Below are 19,749 nucleotides of genomic sequence, written 5' to 3'. Positions count from 1 at the left end.
GAGTTAAGGGCACACATATTCTTTCAATTGGCTAAGAGACCATTTTCCTGTCCTGAGGTACCTTGCTTGCAGCAATACGAAGAGCATTCTGCTGCATACGACATTTCTGCCTCTCTCTCAGAACTAGGCAATGAGGCTCTGTCACTGAGAGGCTCTTGTGTGAGATAGTGAAGGGAGAGTGAGTCCAAACCTTCCTGTGTTCTTTGTGCAAGGGAAGAGTCAAACAGCCTCTGCACAGGCAATATCATGGCCAGTCAATAGCTACAGGGACAGTGGGACAGCCAAGTTTCAGGCACCTCACCAGTGGCTTCGTAATCGCACGTTCACTGTCCCTAGGTCATGGCGATATAATCAGTTCAGAAACCCCACAGCTCCAGATATCACCTTCTGACTCCCACTGTTCGCATCTTTCCAACAATTGTGTTAGCACCTCTTGCTCTGAATTAATTCCTTCTACTTAAACTATACAGAATGTTTCTCCAAGTGTCATTTCTAATAGATACAGGAAGGGAAAAAAGAAAAGAGCTGGTTACTTGATTGGACCATCTGTATCTCATGTACCCCACACTATGTCCTAAGGCATTTCCTCTGCACAGACAAGAATACTTCACTTTATTGCAATACGCCAATAGATCTAGGCCTCTCAAACTGATGTATCAGGTATAATAATCTAGTTGCAATTACACAAACACGCTTACGGACAATGTAAATAGCAAATCACATGAAATGAAGCATGCTTAGGGCATAATTATTGACCTCTTCCTTAAAGGCTTGGACAGTTTTCCAGATTTGAACCTCAGGCTTGCTTGCTGTACTCCTGGACCATCCAGCCTCACACAGAGCCACACACAGGACTTGAGAAACGCTTGCTCCTTTCTCCCATCTCGGCTAAAAGGAGGCTCCCATGCAATGCTTTGAACGATGACCTTAGCAGTTTTTCCAGCTCTTACAGAGCTTTGCCACTACAGCAAGATTTGAAGTTCCCTCCCCTGAAACTTGGGTGAATCTGAGTCTGCTCCAACTGATGGAGAAGAGTAACACAGCCTCTGATTAACAACTACTGGCTTGTCAGCATGTTGGTCAGTGTTCACCTGCCTTTCTCTTCCTTTCTCGCTCCTATCTTTCCTCCCTCCCTCCCTCCCTCCCTCCTTTGTTCCCTCTCTCCCATCTTTCCTCCCTCCTCCCCACATCCCTGTCCCTTTCCTCCTTTCCTTCAATCTTCCTTTCGAGGCCATCCAACTAAGTACACGCTGTGAAGAAATTCTAACGTGGAGGAACTATCATCCTGACCTGAGACTTGTCAGCATTGCATGCCTCTAGTGCCCAACCTTTAATTCTTCCAGCCAGGACCACAGGCCTTGTAAAATGAAGGCTCTAGCCATGTAGAAAAAATGTCCTCTACCTTCTTTTTCCTGCCTAAATTCTTGACCCAGAAAACTCATGAGCATATGTGAATGTTATAAGCCCTAAATTTGCAGCCCGGACTGTTCTTTTAGCATCACCCGTCCCTGCTCTGACCATTCTGACCTGCCTTCCTACACTGATGAAGTCCATAGATGATCTTCTATGGACACTGGCTCCTCGCATGGTCGGAAACAAGGTATGGGTTCTATCTGTCACTACAACTCTGGGACACAGCAGAGTTTATGAAGGAAGTGAAGATAAACAGACACAAACCAAGCAGCATTGCCCAACTCCGCATCTGCCTGGTAAGTGCACTGAGGACCATGGCTTCTCCAGGCCTCTCTTTTCTCATAAGAGCATGATTAGAAAAGCTAACTGCTGAAGGGCTTGTGAAGATGAACTGAGAGAGCGACCAGGGGCCCCTTACCAGAACCTGTAGCATCAGCCACTAAAATGCAGCCATCTCATTGGCTGTTGGCTACCCAGCACTTCCCACTTGCTGGTGTGATCATGTCCCCAATACAGCACCATTGCCTTCCTGCTCTTCCACGCTGCATGGAACTCAAGGCCTCAGGCATGGCATGTGGGTCAAAAACACTCAGTCCTTGCTAAAAAAATAATAATAATAATAAGCAAAAAATCCTAACACTTCAAAACTGCAAACCCCAGTGGCCAGGAGTGCACACCCTGGAATCTCGGGCATAGATGCAATCCCCAGCTCTGTCAGGACTTGCTAGTGGCTTGAGCTCTTTTTGCATATGTTTCCTTATATGCAGAACAGGACAGAAATGAAACCTCCTTCGCAGAACCAATACAAACGAAGTAATCACTACTTAGTCACGTCACTGAGTGTGTCAGTACAGGAGCAATTTGAGACTCGTTCAATCGTAAACCGTGTCCAGAGCCTGGCGCCTGGTGTACAGGGTAAAGAGTCAGAATCCTGGCCCATCTCCCCAGCCTTCTATCAAATCCAAAGCACTGGCCATGCTTACCCACAGCACATTTAATGGGAAAATGTATCTAACTTGAACAGGGAAAGCAGTCCAGACATACCAGGGTTGTACCTCTGGGCATAGCAAGATGATAAGGCCAATGTCAGAAACCCTGCTTTTCAGCACAGTCAGCTCCTGTGGGTAAAATTAGCTCAGCTCTGCTCCAGTGCCAACCGGAGCCCCAAGGCAAAACTCACCCCAGGCAAAGCAAGACCTCACCTGACCCTCACTCTCAGGAAGGGGTCCCTCAAGCACCTCATTAGGGACTGCAGTGACTCACTTGCCTGTTCCCTGTCTCTGCTGCTGAGGTCACCTCTCTGCTATCCAAAAGCACAGCTCCACAGGAGAACTAAAGACAAATGCAGGAAGCCATTTCAGCTGTCTTTCCTCCAAGGCAGCTCACAGCAAGGACTGAGGAGGCTGCCTGCTATGCCAGCTGTGTGCTGAGAAAGCTTCCTGAGTTGTATAACCCAGCTCTCAGGCAAAGAGCAGGCACTTACCCAAATAGACCCCTAAGGTGGCTATCCTTAGCTTCCTACAAAGGGGACAGTGCTAACAGGAAGCTCGTCCTTTGCAGTACCTTTGTACCCTAGAGTACACAGCACAGTAGACTAATGGCCATTAGACTCTCCTCTGCACCCTCTCACCCTAGTCAAGCTCAAGGACCACCTCCTCTAGGACCCTCTCAGTTTGCACTGCTACCTGAGGAGAGTTCCACAGCAGGCACCTGTACCCTCTCTTCGTCAGCACTCACTCATTCGACCAGTCTAATGTACACATCTTTGGATCTAAGATACAGAAATGAAAAGAATGACCCTTTCCCTAAAGGAAAGGCAGCCAAATTCAACAAAAGCCTAATATGGAGGATAAGCAAGGTCAAAGGTTTTAAATGGAAAGGGGGGGGGGGGGCTGGATTGAACAGCAGGCGGTGTTTTCTATTTTCTATTTGCAAAAGAAAATTGCAAGTGTCAAGTCACAGAAGGTGACAGAGAATCCAGGTACATGCCTGAAGACTCAGCTGCCTCCTGTTATCTCTCCCCTTCAATAGAAGCATGAACATGTTTCTGAGTCTATAGCTTCACTCTAGAGGAATAAGAACACAATCAATGAGGGGGTGAGGGGAAAGAAGGCCAGCTGAGACCACTAAGACAAAGGCTGGACTCTGGAGGGGCCCTGAAGGATGACAGGAAGGGGTGTGGAGTGGCTGCCACCACAGCTGACAATACAATCTGAAGACAGGGAAGGAGAATCAGCATCCTGCAGCCCCCTTGTTCAGGCTTGAGTGACTCAGCAGCTTGACACTGGCTTGCTTTCCAGAGTGACAATGACATGCTGAGTCTCTTTAAAGATTTCCAAGTCCAATGGCCAAGAGGCAGTGATGTCATACATGGGACCACAGCTCAGGAGTCAAACTTGGGCCTACAGCTCATGAACTCCAAACCAGAACACCTCAAGCACCTGGCAGGAACACAGATACGAAGTGAACCCAAGACTAAGTTCTGGAACTCATACACCTGTGGCACGTGAGGACAGAAGACAGCATGGAAATCTTGAAGAAAAACTGAGGATGCCAGACTGGGAGAAGTAAGAATAACACAAGGGCCTGGACAAGCTGCTGGCGAGTACTAGAGTTGGTGTCACACAGTGGAGGGGAACACCTCTCTGCAGACTGAAACAGGTAGGGCAAAAAGGAAAGGAGGATGGAGACACATATGTAAAGGTAAAGAGAGAGGAGGGATACCCAAGCTCAGAGACCAGACTTTTAGACTAGCCTTGTCCTCAGGGCACAGTGTGCACCACAGACATCATTGTGTACTTCCTGACTAATCACATTCTTGAAACGTAACAGAAATCAATTTTATTAGCATATTTCATTTAATACAACATACCCAAATATCATTTAAAGTAACTAAAACAAAATTTGCTTAAAAGATATTCTCCATCTTTTGTGTACTAAGCTTTTGAAATCCGATGAGAACTTTGCATTGGTAGCACATGTCAATTTGAGGTATCCACATTTTGAATTCTCCACTGCCATATGTCATTCTGATCTTGCAGAGATGAGTCGGGGCTCAGCACAGTACCTGGCACACTATACATCTGTAAAAATATGAAGAAGTGCATCTAGATGGATGAGTGGAACAAATGGGTGAGCTATGTTGTCATTTCATTGAGAAACTCAGGGAATTTTCATCAGGTCTCTTCCCTCAATCAACTATACTTTTAAGTATGAGTCTTCGGCTATATTAAGAATAAAGCATTGATATAGCTTAATGTTAACATTAGCAGCGTAATTTCCATCCCTTCTTCTTCTTTTAAAAGCCACAAATGTTGTCAATCTCTTTGGGGAAATAGAGAGGCGGTAAAACGTTCTGCCCCAGACTAGTCAGAGGAGCTACTGTTCACACAGGTCTCAGACACTACTTCTCATCAAGTCTCAACTTTCCTTACCATAAAGCCGTCATTCTAAACCCCCACCAAGCATGTCGTATAGGCTCACTGTAAAGCGCATGTGAAAATACAGAAGTGTCTCCCAGGATGAAAAGATGGAAGCAGCTCCCTGTCATAAATACACACCACAGAGCGCTACAGATGAGACTCTGTAGTCAGGAGTGCTCGCTGCTCTAGCAAATACCCTGTTTCAGTTCCCAGTACCCACGAAGCAGCTCACAACTGCCTGTACCTCCAGTTCCAGGGATGCAACGCCCTTGTCTGGCCTCCATGGGCACATGCATGTAAGTGGTGCGCATAAAGCCACCATTTGCTTTCATCTGACTGTACTCTAGGCACATACGACACACTGAAGCAGTATGTGGGCTTAGAAAAGGTCTGAAGCTGAGATGAGAACTTCTCAAAGGCCAAGTCACATGATGGAGACAAAACTAAGATGACTGGCATGCTGTCCATTGTACTGTCCAATTGTACTGTCCACAGAGTCACCAGCAGCAGTCTTGACCACAAAGCTTTCCTTCAGTACTCTACCACTACCATTCAAGCCTTAAAGCCTGATAACGTAGGGTACTTGACACAGATGAGCCAACACAAGCGTATACACACACGTACACACATCTGTCTTTGCAATAGAAGGCAGGACCTGCCCATGAAACTCTGTTTAACACATACATGGTATTCAGTACATGCCAAGCAGTTTTCTACATAAGAAATATTAGCTGATTTCGCCTTCCCCACAACCCTGGGAAGCAGCTACCTTTACTACTATAAAGGTGGGGAAACTGAGGCAAAAGTAGACAGAGAACAAGACAGCGTCAGAGCTGGGGACCAAGTCCAGAGCATCTGACTCTGTGTTCCTCATAGTGCTATGCTGCTCTCGGCTGGTCTTGTATTCTTGTTTTTATTGTTATGGTGGGAATGAAGCAGATCTCCCACCTACTAATGTACAGCAAAAACTACTGAGGGTACAGGGACCGCACAGGATTGGCATTCTCTCCCTATAAGGAAGTTGTGGGAGAGGCTAAATCTTCACCAGGAACTACACCATTGACATATGCCAAGAGAGTCCTGTTATAAACCAGCAACACCCAACAACCCATACATACATATATGTATGTACATACATACATACATAAACATATACATATATATGTACATACACACATATAAATATATGAGATCAGCACATCCCTCTGCCATCATCAGGATTCTGTCTCAGAATGAAAGTCAAGTCCCAGGTCAGAAAGGACTGACACACTGAACCATCCACACTCTCGAAAACAGCCATGTAGAAAACCCTGGCAAGCACTGAAACTGAGGCCCCTTCTTCCCAGCATTGCCAGTGCTTGAGGCAAGAACTTTTGACCCTATTTTGTAGAAAAGGATAATGACACCTCCAGTTCTTATTAGCACTGTTGCTTTTGTGCACGGAAAAGACCTGTTTCTCATGGATGACATGCACACGGATAGGATAAGGAGGCAATGTGTTATTAGGTAGGGAACACTCAGGCTTCCAGCCAGACAAGCATGAGCTCAGACACTGTGTCTGCCATCATGTGACTTCACGGAAGTCACTCAAACACGCTGAGTTCTGAGCTCTTACCACAAGATGAACAAAGGATGGAAGATTGGCTATAACACTTATGAACTTCCTGACATCTGACATACGACAAATAGTATTTAAAATAAAGACAAAGGCTATTGCAGCATGCCTCTCTCTGTTTTTTCCACACCCAGTGAGAGGATTAATGGATTTGGTGCTTTTTATTTCTTTGCTGTTCTACCAGTGCACGCTGCTACACTCAAAGTTGCCTGAGCTCCACCTTCAGCCACAATTTCACTCTTGCTTCTGGACTGATTGCTCTTCCTCCTAAATTTACCAAACTCTTATTCTTAGAGCATCACCAGCCCTAGGAAACCTTCACAGTCATCCCCTTTTCTGTCCCTCACTACTGCATCAATCATCACATTGATGGCACTATGAGACAGAAAGCGCCGAAGAAAGAACGAAGCCAGCCAGGCCACAGGCACATGCCAATACTGCTACTAAAATATTAACATATTACCTTACACATCAACTACAACAAGAAAAACCTTCCATTTTTCACAACTGGGTATGCTAACACTGCCTTAACTTTGCCAGCAGCTTCCTTAGGACCCCTTGAGTCTTGAGAGGCACACCAGCATGGCGTCCCCTGGCAGGACAGGTGATAACCAGCACAGAGTATGATACACAGATACACATGCAGTGCCATCACTGTCTAGGGATAGCGTATCTACTAAAGCGAGTGCAGAGTACCTGGGTAGAATGCTCCCCCAGGCACAGAGTGCACACTTCCCAGTATCCAGAGCACTCAACTCCACAGATGCTAAGCTGATTAGGTTCCTCCTGTGCCTCCTGCGCCTCCTGTGCCTCCTGTGCCTCCTGCGCCTCCTTGCTCAGCAATAGCCTGGCACAACAGAAGCCTACAAAAAGGTGTACTCACCAACTTCCCAGTGCATACAACTGTGACATCATACCCAGTCTGACTCCAGGCTCTCCCAGTTATTCAGTTCACCACCTGACATGGCCCAGGGACCCTCTAACCTATCCTCACTTTCTTTCAAAGTTACAACCAGAAAGCCAGCCCTCAGCTTAATATTTCCAAAGGTCTTCTGTCACCACCAATCAAATCTAGACTCTCTCAAGACCGGCGAAAAGGATCCTCCTTCTTGACCTCATTCCAGGAATAAGGAAACATCCAACGGAAACAGTTGTTTCCTCCAAGCTCACAGAAGGCAATAAATAAATATAAAAAACTCCCTCTGAAAAGTAACCAAAGCTGTTTAAAAAAACATTGCTTTGTGTGTAGATAACTGAAGGTTGCTTTTTAAGTGGTTACATGGAGCCATTCTGCCTCCATCTTACAGTGATGTAAATATGGCAGGGAGGTGACATAGTTCACCATCAGGCCATACAGTTGGTGTACCTTATGGTTCAGGATAAACTGTAATCGCAAACACCTCAGCATTGAGTTCTCTGGCTTCCGAAGCCCGGTGCAGCTCCATGCACTCACTATCTCAGAGCAGAAAGTGAAAACGCAGCATGCTGCTGTCACTACCTGGCTCCTAAATCTGCTGCTTCCTCTTGCTTAGTATGCTCACCATAACTGAAACATGTATTTCTTTACCTGGTTCCTATCTATCAGTGCCCATACACTTGAAGCACTGGGAAGTTCTAGGTTCTGCCTGCCCTCATTCTGCCCAGAACCTAGACTAGAGCAGGGCACAATCCTATCAAGCCAGCGTCAACCCCTCCTCCATTACCAGTCAAGGAACCCCAAATATCCAGATCTCTGCTGTCTCAGCCTCATTTTCTTTACCATCCAGGGCCCTCCTGCAATCGAGAGAAGCAGAACTGCATGAACCCGCAGTCCACACGAGAGCATTCCTCAGTACAGATCTACCTCTTCCTTTCTCTACCAGGTCCCCAGCATCCCTAAAGGGCTCCTTCTATCAGTCGCCACTCCCTGCCTGCAGCACCTAAAGCCACAAGTTTGCCCTTCTCTGCTTCCCACTGTCACTCCCTCCTGCCTTTCTGAGGCAGGTGTCTACAGAGGGCAGGTCTCACTGCTGGAGCTAACCACAGTCTCATGGCTGCCAAGTGCTGACCTACTTCCCAGCCAGACTAAGGCAGGTGACACTGCTCCTGACTCAGCGAGATCTCTTTTGCTTACTTTTTACCGCCAGGTTATCTTGGACATGGGACATAATGCAGAGCCACAAAGCTGTAGGAGTCACTAGCAGCCTACCAAATGTCACCCTCTTATTTTGCAGACATCAAGTGTGTGATCCGGAAAGTACAGGTGCCTTGGTCAAAGTAAACCTCAAATTTCACAAAGATTAAAAACAATAGCAATTTTAAAAGAGCCCTGCCACTCCCTCTCATCAAGAAAATTATTCCTCATGTCTCAGATTAAAGTCTCCTGAGGCCATCCCTCTCCATTAAATGCACCAACATTTCTCTAAGTTCCATCTTCATAAAGTACAGTCACATGGAGAAAGTGGGAGAGATGGTGTAGGAAGAAAGAATGGAAACAGTCACCTGAGGTCCAGTGCTGGCTCTGCTTCTCACTACTAACCGTATGTGAGTACCTCTTCCATCCCGGCCCTGCCTCTCATGTTAGACCACATTATCTACAAGCCATTAGACTTTAGCTCTGTGCATCTTATCCTGATCTCCAATACATCAGTATCACCCAGTATCTAGAATTACTAGACTGTGAGTCACTAAGCTCAAAGTTTTCCCACAGTGCAATGGGGTATATGTCCTTTGGTGTGGATTCAATGTTCATTAACGAGTTAACACCGTCTCATCTTTCTGCAGTGATGTCATTCAGACATCTTTGGTAACCAAACTGTAAAAGTTGCCTGACTACGTTTCGTAATGCTTCCTGAGTCTACAACTCTCTTAACAGCAGACAACTTACTCTAATAGCCCGTCAGTCCTTAAGTCCCTTCCTGCCATACCAAGCGCATAAGCAGTTGTAAACTGTGTAGAATGTTCTGATGAGAATTCCTCTTTGCTTTTTAAGAAAGAATCTCATGCTTCCAGAAGTCAGTGGGAAAGATTTCTAGTAATTACCAGTGGTATTCCAGTCAGAAGTGTTAGTGTTGTAATGCAACTGACCACAAACTGAGTGTGAAAGAAAGAACATTCTGGGCCTAATGCCTGGTGCATGAATTTCTAGGCAACCCCAAGAACAATATGTCATAATGTACCTTCTTGAGGCCACCAAGAGATGCTGTCTTTCTCCCAGATCCTACTGCCCTTTTCAAAAACAGAATCCTTAAACAAGAGATGCCACATCATTCACTAAAACCCATCACAAGCACTGAGTTAGACTGGTACCCAGACATGATGGTAATGGCACCTTCATGAAATAAAGCAAAGGCAGAGCAATCTGCATGGAGATGGCTGTCCATAACAGGGAGCTTGATGGTCAACAACCCTTATACAACAATATGCAAAAAGCAGCACAGCCATCCACACAGTGTGGCAGGTGAATGGCCAGGGTAAATTCCATGAGGACTGGAAGTTAAGTAAGTGGAAGTGAGAAGCAAATGAAGCTGCTTAATAAAACAAGTTTAAGAAAAAGTTGGTGAATACTTTAGTATATCATTCTTTGAAAACATTATCATACAACCCAAGATGGCCAGAAGGCTACCGCAGTGACAGTCTAGACAAAAGATAATGGTGTTTAGATAAAAGATGTTGTGGCATATGCAGGACCCTCACCGGGTAAGGTGAGCCTGGTTGTTTTGGGGTTTCTTCCCCTATGAAAAAGGAAGATGTCATACCACTACTTCCTCCAAATTGAAACATTCCCTACTGGAAGGAAGACAAAAGCTCTTAAAACTCAGGAAAACTGAAGACTCACAAGACTCAGGGAAACTTACAAGGCTCTGAAATCTCAGAAACTATTAGCAGATTCAGGAAGGTGCTGAGGTATGTAAACAGTAAACAAAGTCTGTAGTAGCCATACCTACAAGGAAGCTCTAGGGATGAGTCTTTGTGAGCTCCCCGTGGTGCAGCGGGAGGGAAGCAGGCACACTAAGCCCACCAGCAGACTGAGCAATCACCCATCTGGCTTTGGGTGGAATCATTGCTTTGGTCTGCCGTCAGCACGATCTGAAGTGAACAGACATCTTTACACATCTCCCCAAGAAAAGGCACACAACACAAGAAAATCAGAATCCATTGGGGGGTGGGGCATGGAGGAGGGGTGTTCTCCATCCTTAAAGGGAGCATGGTACAAATGTGCCACAGGAAGAGAATGTCCATAGGTGGGTGGACAAGAAGAAGGAACAATGAGAAAAACCAAAACAGAAAGGAGGCGGTAGAAGGTGCTTAGGCTTGCTTTCCCCAACAAAAGAAACAAACCTCAAATTGCCAGGAAAAAAAAAAAAAAAAAAAAAAAAAAAAAAAAAAAAACATTGTAACCAAGAGGTTCACTGTATAGGGTGATTCTGAAAAACTAGAGAAAGTTAGACTTTAATGTTATGAAAATTTTAGTTCCCTGGGAGTGGCTTAAAGGTCATGACTTCAGAACCCTAAACCAGAGCCAGAGATGGGGCCACAGAACATGCATTAGCCCCAGTACACACCAATGTCACCTATATATAACGTCTATGGTGCTGTTTTCACCTCAATACAAGCCAGAGGCAGAGCACAAAAGACTTAGACATTGTTGCAAACTACATATAAGTGCACAGGCAATCCATTACAACCCTTTGAGGTCGCTAAGGTGAAATCGCTACTGAGAAGTTCAAAGGTAAACTAGAGGGTGAAAGTCAAAGGCAATGCCCAAGGCCCTGTGAAGACAGAATGGGAGCTGACTCCGCAGTCTGCATTATGCAGATGACGCAAGCTTACAGGAGAAAGAGGTCAAACACAGCCTATGCTAAGAGCAAAGGTCTAGGAAAGGGACAGGCAGGTGTGAACTGGCTATAAATAAGCTAACCCTTGTCTGTAACAGAACAAACCCAACAGGCATATTTTATACTAATCTGAGGAAATAAAGATAGGAATACATTTTTCCCAGAAATGACAGTAAACACGAGAAAGTTAAAACTGGGTGCAAGTGGCTGATCAGTGGAATGAGACTATTGGGAAGAAAGAGCACAAGAAGTCTTTATCTTACCATAAATCCTGCTGGGTTGTGGTTTTATTTTAAATGGTAAGCATTAAAGGCAAAGACAACCTGGGCAGTGGTGGTGCGCGCCTTTAATCCCAGTACCTGAGAGGCAGAAGCATGTGTATCTCTGTGAGTTTGAGGTCAGCTTGGTTTACAGAGTGAGGTCGAGGTCATCCGGGGTATGTAGAGAGATCCCATCTCAAGAAAACACAAGATGAAGAAGAAGAGATAGAGACAGAGACTAAAAGTATCTCAAGGTGAAAAGCAATTGCTTGGGTTGCCAAGAAGGCTCAAGGGCTGGAGGTACTGACACCACGCCTGATGCCTGTATCGGAATCCCAAACACACATCAAAGAAGAGAACTGACTCCCCAAAGTTGTCCTCTGACCTCCACACCTCCATATGCAATACACACACACACACACTAAATAAATAAATAAATAATAAATGTTTTAAAATAGTTGCTGTTTAGATATGTTTAATATTTATGTTAAACATACTTAATAATAACAAAGTTTCAAAATATTATGGCTAAGAGTTCAGTTAAAAAAAAAGAAACAAAAGAAAGACAGAAGGCTTTCTGGGAAAAATGGTAACAAAATGTCACTGTCATCTTTTGAGATCACTCAGTGACAATGGGTTCCATGTATAAGTCATTTGGCCTTCATTTAAAACTTTCCTCTTCCTCTCTGCTCCCCAAACTTGTAATCTTCCTGTATAGTTTTAAACACTTTTTTGCCCTTCAACTCTCTTGGCAGGCTTCAAAGCACAAAGGTGCCCCCAATGAAAACGTTAAAATGTAAAGAATCCCTGAGGAAAGCAGGCAATCCACAGCCAGCACAGACTGCAGAGCTGAGGCCCAGAAGCACACAAGGCCCTGAGGTTGGAGCTATATTTAGCAACTTCAGGGCAGACAACAAGGACTCCTGTTCCCTGGAAAGGATGTAATTAAAGGAGGCAGATTTAGGCCTGAGGTGGTAAGTCTCAAGGATCTGCAGCTCCAGGCAGTCACTGCCTGCGCCCTGAATGAGGAACTGGTACCCACAGGCCTGACATCCACTCCTGAACCGTCTTTACTTCTCCCAGGTTTCTGAAGCCAAGAGAATGAATGCCAGCCATCAGCTCACCTTCTTGTTTTTATAATCCTATCAGCGCCTTTTGCAAGAACCTGACTGTGTGCACAGTGTTCTGCTCAGTGCTACAGGGCAGGTAGCAATGAGTCACACCTGAACCCTGACCTCCAGCAGCTCACAGGGAAGAGGACACCAAGTGAAAGGTGTTCAATCCATGATGGGAGAGGAGGCAACCACTGCCTGGTGGGGAGCCCCAGAGACCCCAGTAATCACCCAGAGACTTGACCTGAGCCAATAGAAATGACTTGATCCTACAAGGAAAAAAACTAACAAACTAGAAGGACAAAGTATTTGAGTGAGACACAAAGCCAGCAACATGTGAGGTACCAAGAAAACAAGAAGAACTACTCACATGGGTAGACTGAAAGCAGGAGAGAAGACGAATGTCTCCCTCCCTGATTCACACCTCAGCCTCCTAGTTCAGGACTTACTGCATATGTCACCGCTCTGCTCCACATGGATTCTTTACATGTATGTAATGCCTGGCCATGTGTATGCAGACATAGAGTATATACATGTATGTGTGCAGACCACAGCATGGTGCAGGACCACCTCAGGTGCCCTTCCTAACTGGCACCCACATTTGAGACAAGGTTTCTCACTGGCCTGAAACTCACTAAGTAGGCCATGCAGTCTATGATATGCCCCAGGGAGCCACATGTCCTTGCCCGACTGTTGCTGATCTTACCTGAGTGCAAGACCACATGAGCTTTGTGTCTGTGAAAGCTGTGGGGATAGAGGCCATGCTGCCATGCTTGCCCAGCAAGCATCCTACCATCTGAGCTATTTCAGAGGTCTCAACATGATTTCTGATCCATGCTATCCCCACCGCAGCGGTCCGTGTCCTAGAGGGTAAGCTGTATATTTTAAAGCTCAGAGGATAGAATCATCTTTCTCAAGGTTAAGACTGTGAGGTACTGACTAATTCCAAGGCAGTCCTCTCTGACTCAAACATCCAAGTCTTTTCCCCTCTGCAATTATGGCAATGAAAAGGAAAGTATCGTTCAAGAACAGTGAGAAAGTAAGGTGATGGACCTGGGCAAGCCCTTCTCTCAAAGCTCAGAGCATCATTCTTACAGACTTCCCTTGTAGAAATTCCCAAAACCTACACCCATGTGTACCTGGGAACACCCAACAGCTGAATAGCCAGCACTCCATGTGAAAACGTCTCCCTATCTGGATGTCTTCATGTTACCTACATGGTCCCTTCCCAGGCAGCCCTACCCAAGCTCTCCTTCAGGCTGATTCTGAAGACTCCTCCTCCTCAGTCAGCCCTCACTGCTCTATCTACCACAGGAACTACATGGCAATGCCTGAACTAGAAAGGGGAAAGCCTGTTTCTTCTTTCACCATCAGCAAGGGCGGTTGAACAGAGCCATGTTAACTAAGAAGCTGAAAACTCACTCAGCAAGAGTCTTCCCCTGGGCACACTAAGTATTACTGGCTCAATAACATCATTCTACAACCTCAAATAGTGCCACACAACCTTCAAAGCCAATGCATGAGCAATGTTAAAAAATAATTACAATAAACTCTCTCCTCGTTAAACACACACACATCACACACATACATACATACATACATACATGCATGCACACACATGCACACACATACACACATATATATGCAAACACACCCACATACATATGCATACACACTAACACATACATATGTACACATACATACACACATGCATACACACTAACACATACATACACACACACAAATATATAGACGCATATAATCACAAACATACATATATACATATACACACATATACAAATACACACACACACACACATAATCACACACATACATATATAAATATATATACACACATATACAGACACAGAATTTTCTTAATACTCTCTGGCACTGGACACTTTTATTATCTTTCACTGAGATAATGTTCAGCATGCCTTCCTGAACAGGAAGTGCTCATGTGCTAAAGCTCTGACTTCTGGAACACTGAGAACCCATCACTACATTACAAGTAACCAGAAACCATTGACACCACCACGGCTCTTAGGGGTGCCCAAACAAAATACATCCATGCTCCCCCCATGTTCAGCCTATACATTTTAGCTATTATTGCTCCATGAATGGATTGTTCAATAAAAGAACACATGCTAAAATCCACAATATACCTGAGTTCCTCCAATGAACAGCACCTTTTACTACTTCACACAGTACACTGCATTTTCTGACATCTCTTATCACATCATTATTCTCTGAGTTCAATCTGTCTCTGCAGGCTTTCGGTTAAATCCCTAGGAGTGGCAGCTAAGAAGCGATGAGTGCAGCCAGAGAGGCAGAGTATCATGACTTTGAAATCGAGCAGAACTGAGTTCACCTTTCAGCTGACCACTGAGGAAGTTACTAGCCACCCCATCCCCTCCCTCATGGCTATTACAGGATTAAGGGAAATGATGCAGGCGGACTGCCTGGCAGAGTGAGCACTCAATAAATGGCAGCTATCATGGTAATTAGTTCTATTCCTGTTTCCCATTCCAGCCTGCCACGCAATCAAATTGTTAATCACACCCTTGGCCTCTGTGAAATCCGCAAGTCCTTCCATGGGATGTCTCATGGAAAGCCTTGGCCAATATCCCCTTTTTTTTTGCTACTGACTAGACATGACAGACCAGAAACAAAAGGTTGTCTGGGGTTCCCACTATAATCTCTGACATGGAAGCAAAGCAGAGTACAGAGAAACAGCAGGAAGAACGTGGCTTCCTTGCCCCTGCCATTCAGGGTGCTGTTCGCCACTACACGAAGTCCAAGGAGGGCTTGGGTGCTGCAGCAGGTATCCAGGTCAGCTGCCTAAGTCAGCATTGCTCAAGCCTCTGCAACCATGACTACCTGTAGCACTTCCACACATCAGGCTTGGAATACTAAAGGCAAGGGCCCTTCTTTCTCACCAAGGCGGCAGGCTGGCAAGCAGTTCTGGTGTTCCGAACTGTACTGCAGCCAATGGCACATGATCTAGTTCTAGCTTTGCTGTTAAAATCCTCGTGACCTTGGGATGCAATCGCCTTTTCGGGCCTAACTTTTCCTACTTGTACAACAGAATACTGACGGAGACTGACTGTGCTTTTGCCAGCTCAGCAGAAATGCTAAGGCACACTTCTGAATGGTCATACTTGTTTCTCAGAGACTGGGCTACTTAAGAACTGCAATCCTTACAGATCCCTACATCCCCTCAAATTACGTGACAGACAGCTTCAAGCACTGTCACACCACCTCCACCACCCTGACAAAAAAAAAGTAGTCACCACTTGTGACACCAACTGTGAGGACTTCCCAATGGATCCCTGCATTAGTGAAAAAAGTGAACCACTCATAGGAGATCTAGCCTTGGAAAGAGTGGGGAAGGGATATTTGCCAATAAGTAAATGCCCGGCTTAAGAAGGTGAGCCCCATGCTACTTTGCAAGTACCATCCAAATATGTAGCACCTAAGGCATGATGAGTTAAATGGTTAAGTTGCAGATGCTGGTACAGGGCTACATTTCTAACAGGTCCAAGACAGTATTTGTCCACAGGGCTATTCCCAAGAATCAGATCTTGACAGCAAAATACTGAACACAAGCGTTTGGCAGAGGTAAACCTGAAGCCTAAGACATCCTTCCTACACTGATTTGCTAGGCATCTACTAAGGTTCATTCAGGAAATGTGCAGGGCTGGAAAACCAGAGATGACAGAAAAGAGGTAACTCAGTGAAGGAATGCAGTGGAAGGTGCTTGAAGGTCTGTTTCAGAGGTCAAGACACTGTGGCCACCCCAGGAGGGAGCTATTCATTATACTTGGCCAGCAGGAAATAAAACCATGAGGAGCCATGATGACGTTGTTAAATTGCAAAAGAGGGCAATTACAAAACATTAAGTACAGAATGGTCCTGAGGCAAGAAAGAAAGACAAGAGAGGAGTCCATCACCCAGAAGTCTGTTGAAACCTCTAACCAGTTAAAAGTCAAGAATTCCAGCACAATTAACAGTCTGCTGTGGTGGTTGTGAGCAGAGAGACGCCCTTCCTTCCTGCAGTGCTATCTCCAAGATAGCAAAATTGCATGCTTAAGGCCTAAGCGTTTTCTGACCAAGTTTGGCCATTCTCTTCTCACAGCACCCTTTCACTGTGTATTTCCTAGGAGCCAAGTGTGACTAGAAACTCCATTTTCAGTAAAAGACAAGCATTAATCCCAGTGTGCAACCTTAGTAACCCTTGGTTTCAGGATGTAAGCCTACCCAACGATCCCTAGGAAACACTGTGATCTCACTTACCCGAGGGGAAAGAAAGGAGGAGGAGAGAAAACAAGGAAGATAAAGGATAGAAAGGGGGTGTCCTAGAAATCATCCGTTATAGTACAGCTGTTCCCAAGATGCTAAAATGGCTGTCTTGAGAAGCAAGCCCACACTTACACTTGAGTGTGTGTTAACACCCATGCTTGAATCTATGTTTAAAATATCTTAATGAAAACCAACTTTGCCTCACCGTGACTCATTGTGAAATTCTTTTGTAGTACACAGTACAGTCAAGCAAAAATCCTGACTTCACCTGAGTGGAGTTCTCTATGAAGAACCCTCAAAGTGCTACGGGAGGGAGAGGTGTCCCCAGCCCTCACTCACAGCACGGCTAACAGCCTCATGTCTAAGAACAAGATCCACAAGCGGTATTTATAGATCTATTCTCCAAGAAAAGTACATTTTTAAAAGAACTGAAAAGAAAGATGAAGACGAAGAGGAGAATCCAGGCATAGTGGTGCATGCCCATTTCATCCCAGAACTGGAGTACTAGGGAGGCAGAGGCAGGCAGATCTCTGAGAGCCTAAAGCCAACATGGTCTATGTAGCATGTTCCAGGACAGCCAGGGCTACATAGATACATCAAGCCTGGAGAATATCTTAGGACTCCTTGAGTAAAAAGAGAAGAGATACACAGATTCAATTAATATCGAATTTCATATTAGTGACTACAAGTAGCCACAGGTGCTTTTTATTTCCCTCCTGTACATTCCCAGCTGTTTCTAACTTTGTCCAGTGACCACAAATCTCTCTAGAAATTAAGGGTCAAAACAACTCTTGACCTTTATGCGATTTAGTGAACCTCCTAATAATCGCACTTAGAAAACACACACCACTGATAATAACTTAAGAAAGCAGCTTACCACAGTGCTGGTTAGTTGTAGAAAACAAATCACCATGCTCTCTTATGATGGCAGAGTCTGCAGCTATCACACATATGAAGGCTCCTCCATGTCATGAGAAGGTATTCGCACACGACTGAGACATAAAACCATGCATTAAGACTGAAATCAGTATAACACAGATGTGCAAAAATGTAATAAAAATGACCACAAAATGTTAAAAACATAAACAGTGCCTGTCATTAAAACGTGAATTTATGAGTGGTCTTCACTTTCTTTATATGGCTTTGTTTTTTTAATTTTTCTATTATGAACATGTGGTTCTACTTTTATTACAAAAAAAAAAAAATACACTGCATAACAAAACTTTTTGGGCTTGTTTTTGCCTTCATTCTTTCCTGGGGGAGTTAGATGACACTCAGAAGGGGGAGGATACATCTGTGCTGTGCTTTGAGGAATGAGCAGGTATCTACCAGACAGAAGGAATGGGCAGTCCCTTGGGCCTGCAAGGCACCATGGGAATACACACAGGCTTGCAAGACAATGGGACAAGAGATACCTTTTCAGGGATGGCAGTGGGGAGCAAAGCAGGAGTACAAGTGCCAAGGGTAAGGGGAACTCTTGGCATGGGGCAAGGTCAGAAGAGGGCAGAAGCAAGGTATGTGGAGTGTTGTATCTGACCCCAAGCTAAGCAAGATGGTGAGGCAGAAGGCAGGAAGTCAGAAGTCTCAAATGCCCTTAATCACAGCAGAATTCAGGTACACTGGGCAGGGCCGGAGAACGAAGTGTCTTGGGCTCATTCCCACTCACAAATGATTCTTCTTAATTCTCTTCGACAAGGCCAGACAGATATTATTGTATGGAAGTAAAAGTATTATTGTCCAAGCATTTCTAAAAGACAATTCTGGCCTCCTCCCGAAGACAGACAGCAGTTGGTAACTTGTGATTGCTCGTGTTTGGTCAAAGGACCAAACAAACCAATGTACCAAACAAAGGAGATGACGGCCTGAGGGTGTCATTGTCTGGCTGTAGAAACAAGGCAGAATCAGGCAAAGTGGAAGAGGAAAAGGTCCCCTTAAGGGAGCAGAGGAAAGATGCTTGGAAGGAATTGCTGGTCTCTGTGAGGTGAAATGAGGCCACCGTGTCACTTCTCACAGCCGGAGGGCACAGTCTTGGTGGAGACAGGAGGCTGGGGAGAGTCTGCTGATGCCCACTCATGACTGGATTCCTAGCAAGATATGAAGAGGGTTCCAGTAAGGCAGAAGGAATGCTGCCGGCAGGAGCCACTCTTGGCCTCTCAAGAGGGCTTTAAATGGAAGTGTAAGAGCAAGGGAGTGTAAGAGCAGAAAATGCACCAGGCAGAGAGAGTGGCCCACATGTGGTTACCCCAGACAGGAGGAGCTCTGGATTCTCAGGGAACCACAGCAAAGTGGGTGTAGACAACCCTCCAAGCCAAAGGAGAGGGAATAAGGGAGAAAGAGAACTAGAGAAGTGAGTACAGGGGCCGGCAAAGAGGAACAGAGCTCTGATGGAGAGCTGCCCTTAGGGATAATGCAAATAAGCGGAATACAGAAGCTACAGTCAGACAATACTGAAGCAGCTGACTGCTGAAGACTAATTGGGTGGCCATGTTGGGGGGGGGGCGGGGGGGGGAGGCAAATTAGGAAATGAGGAAGGTTCTGAATAAGTAGGACCCACATCAATGTTTTTAAATTTTCAATCTACCTCAGTATCTCTGCCTCTGCCTCTCCCTAGCCTAACTTGTCACATGCCCACACCACCACTAAGCTACAATTTGAATGGACTCTTTCAACTACTGGGCAGCTTCTTCCACATACTGCACAACCATACACATACACAACCATATGACAGTACTTCAACGCTGGCTCAATTTTGCTTGCATGTCTGTTCCCTGTGCTGGACACAACCTCCTATCCAGGCAGAAATGACAC

General features: G+C 45.3%; 1 protein-coding gene across 7 annotated transcripts in view; it reads right to left on the bottom strand.

Moving 5' to 3' along the window:
* The window catches only part of Lpp (LIM domain containing preferred translocation partner in lipoma), a 597,622-nt gene that overhangs the window by 553,850 nt on the left and 24,023 nt on the right, over positions 1–19,749 (bottom strand). The window contains exon 2 of one of the 7 annotated variants that reach the window (XM_076942738.1): positions 17,819–17,933. The exons of the other annotated variants lie outside the window; for them this stretch is intronic. The gene's annotated coding sequence lies outside the window, so the exon portion shown is untranslated. The remainder of the gene's footprint in view (positions 1–17,818; positions 17,934–19,749) is intronic. 7 annotated transcript variants of the gene reach the window in all.

The sequence above is a fragment of the Arvicanthis niloticus genome, chromosome 12 (assembly GCF_011762505.2).
Source record: "Arvicanthis niloticus isolate mArvNil1 chromosome 12, mArvNil1.pat.X, whole genome shotgun sequence".
In the NCBI taxonomy this organism is placed as follows: Eukaryota; Metazoa; Chordata; class Mammalia; order Rodentia; family Muridae; genus Arvicanthis; species Arvicanthis niloticus.
The sequence above is the reverse complement of the archived record's forward strand: the minus strand, read 5'-3'. Positions and strand labels throughout refer to the sequence as shown.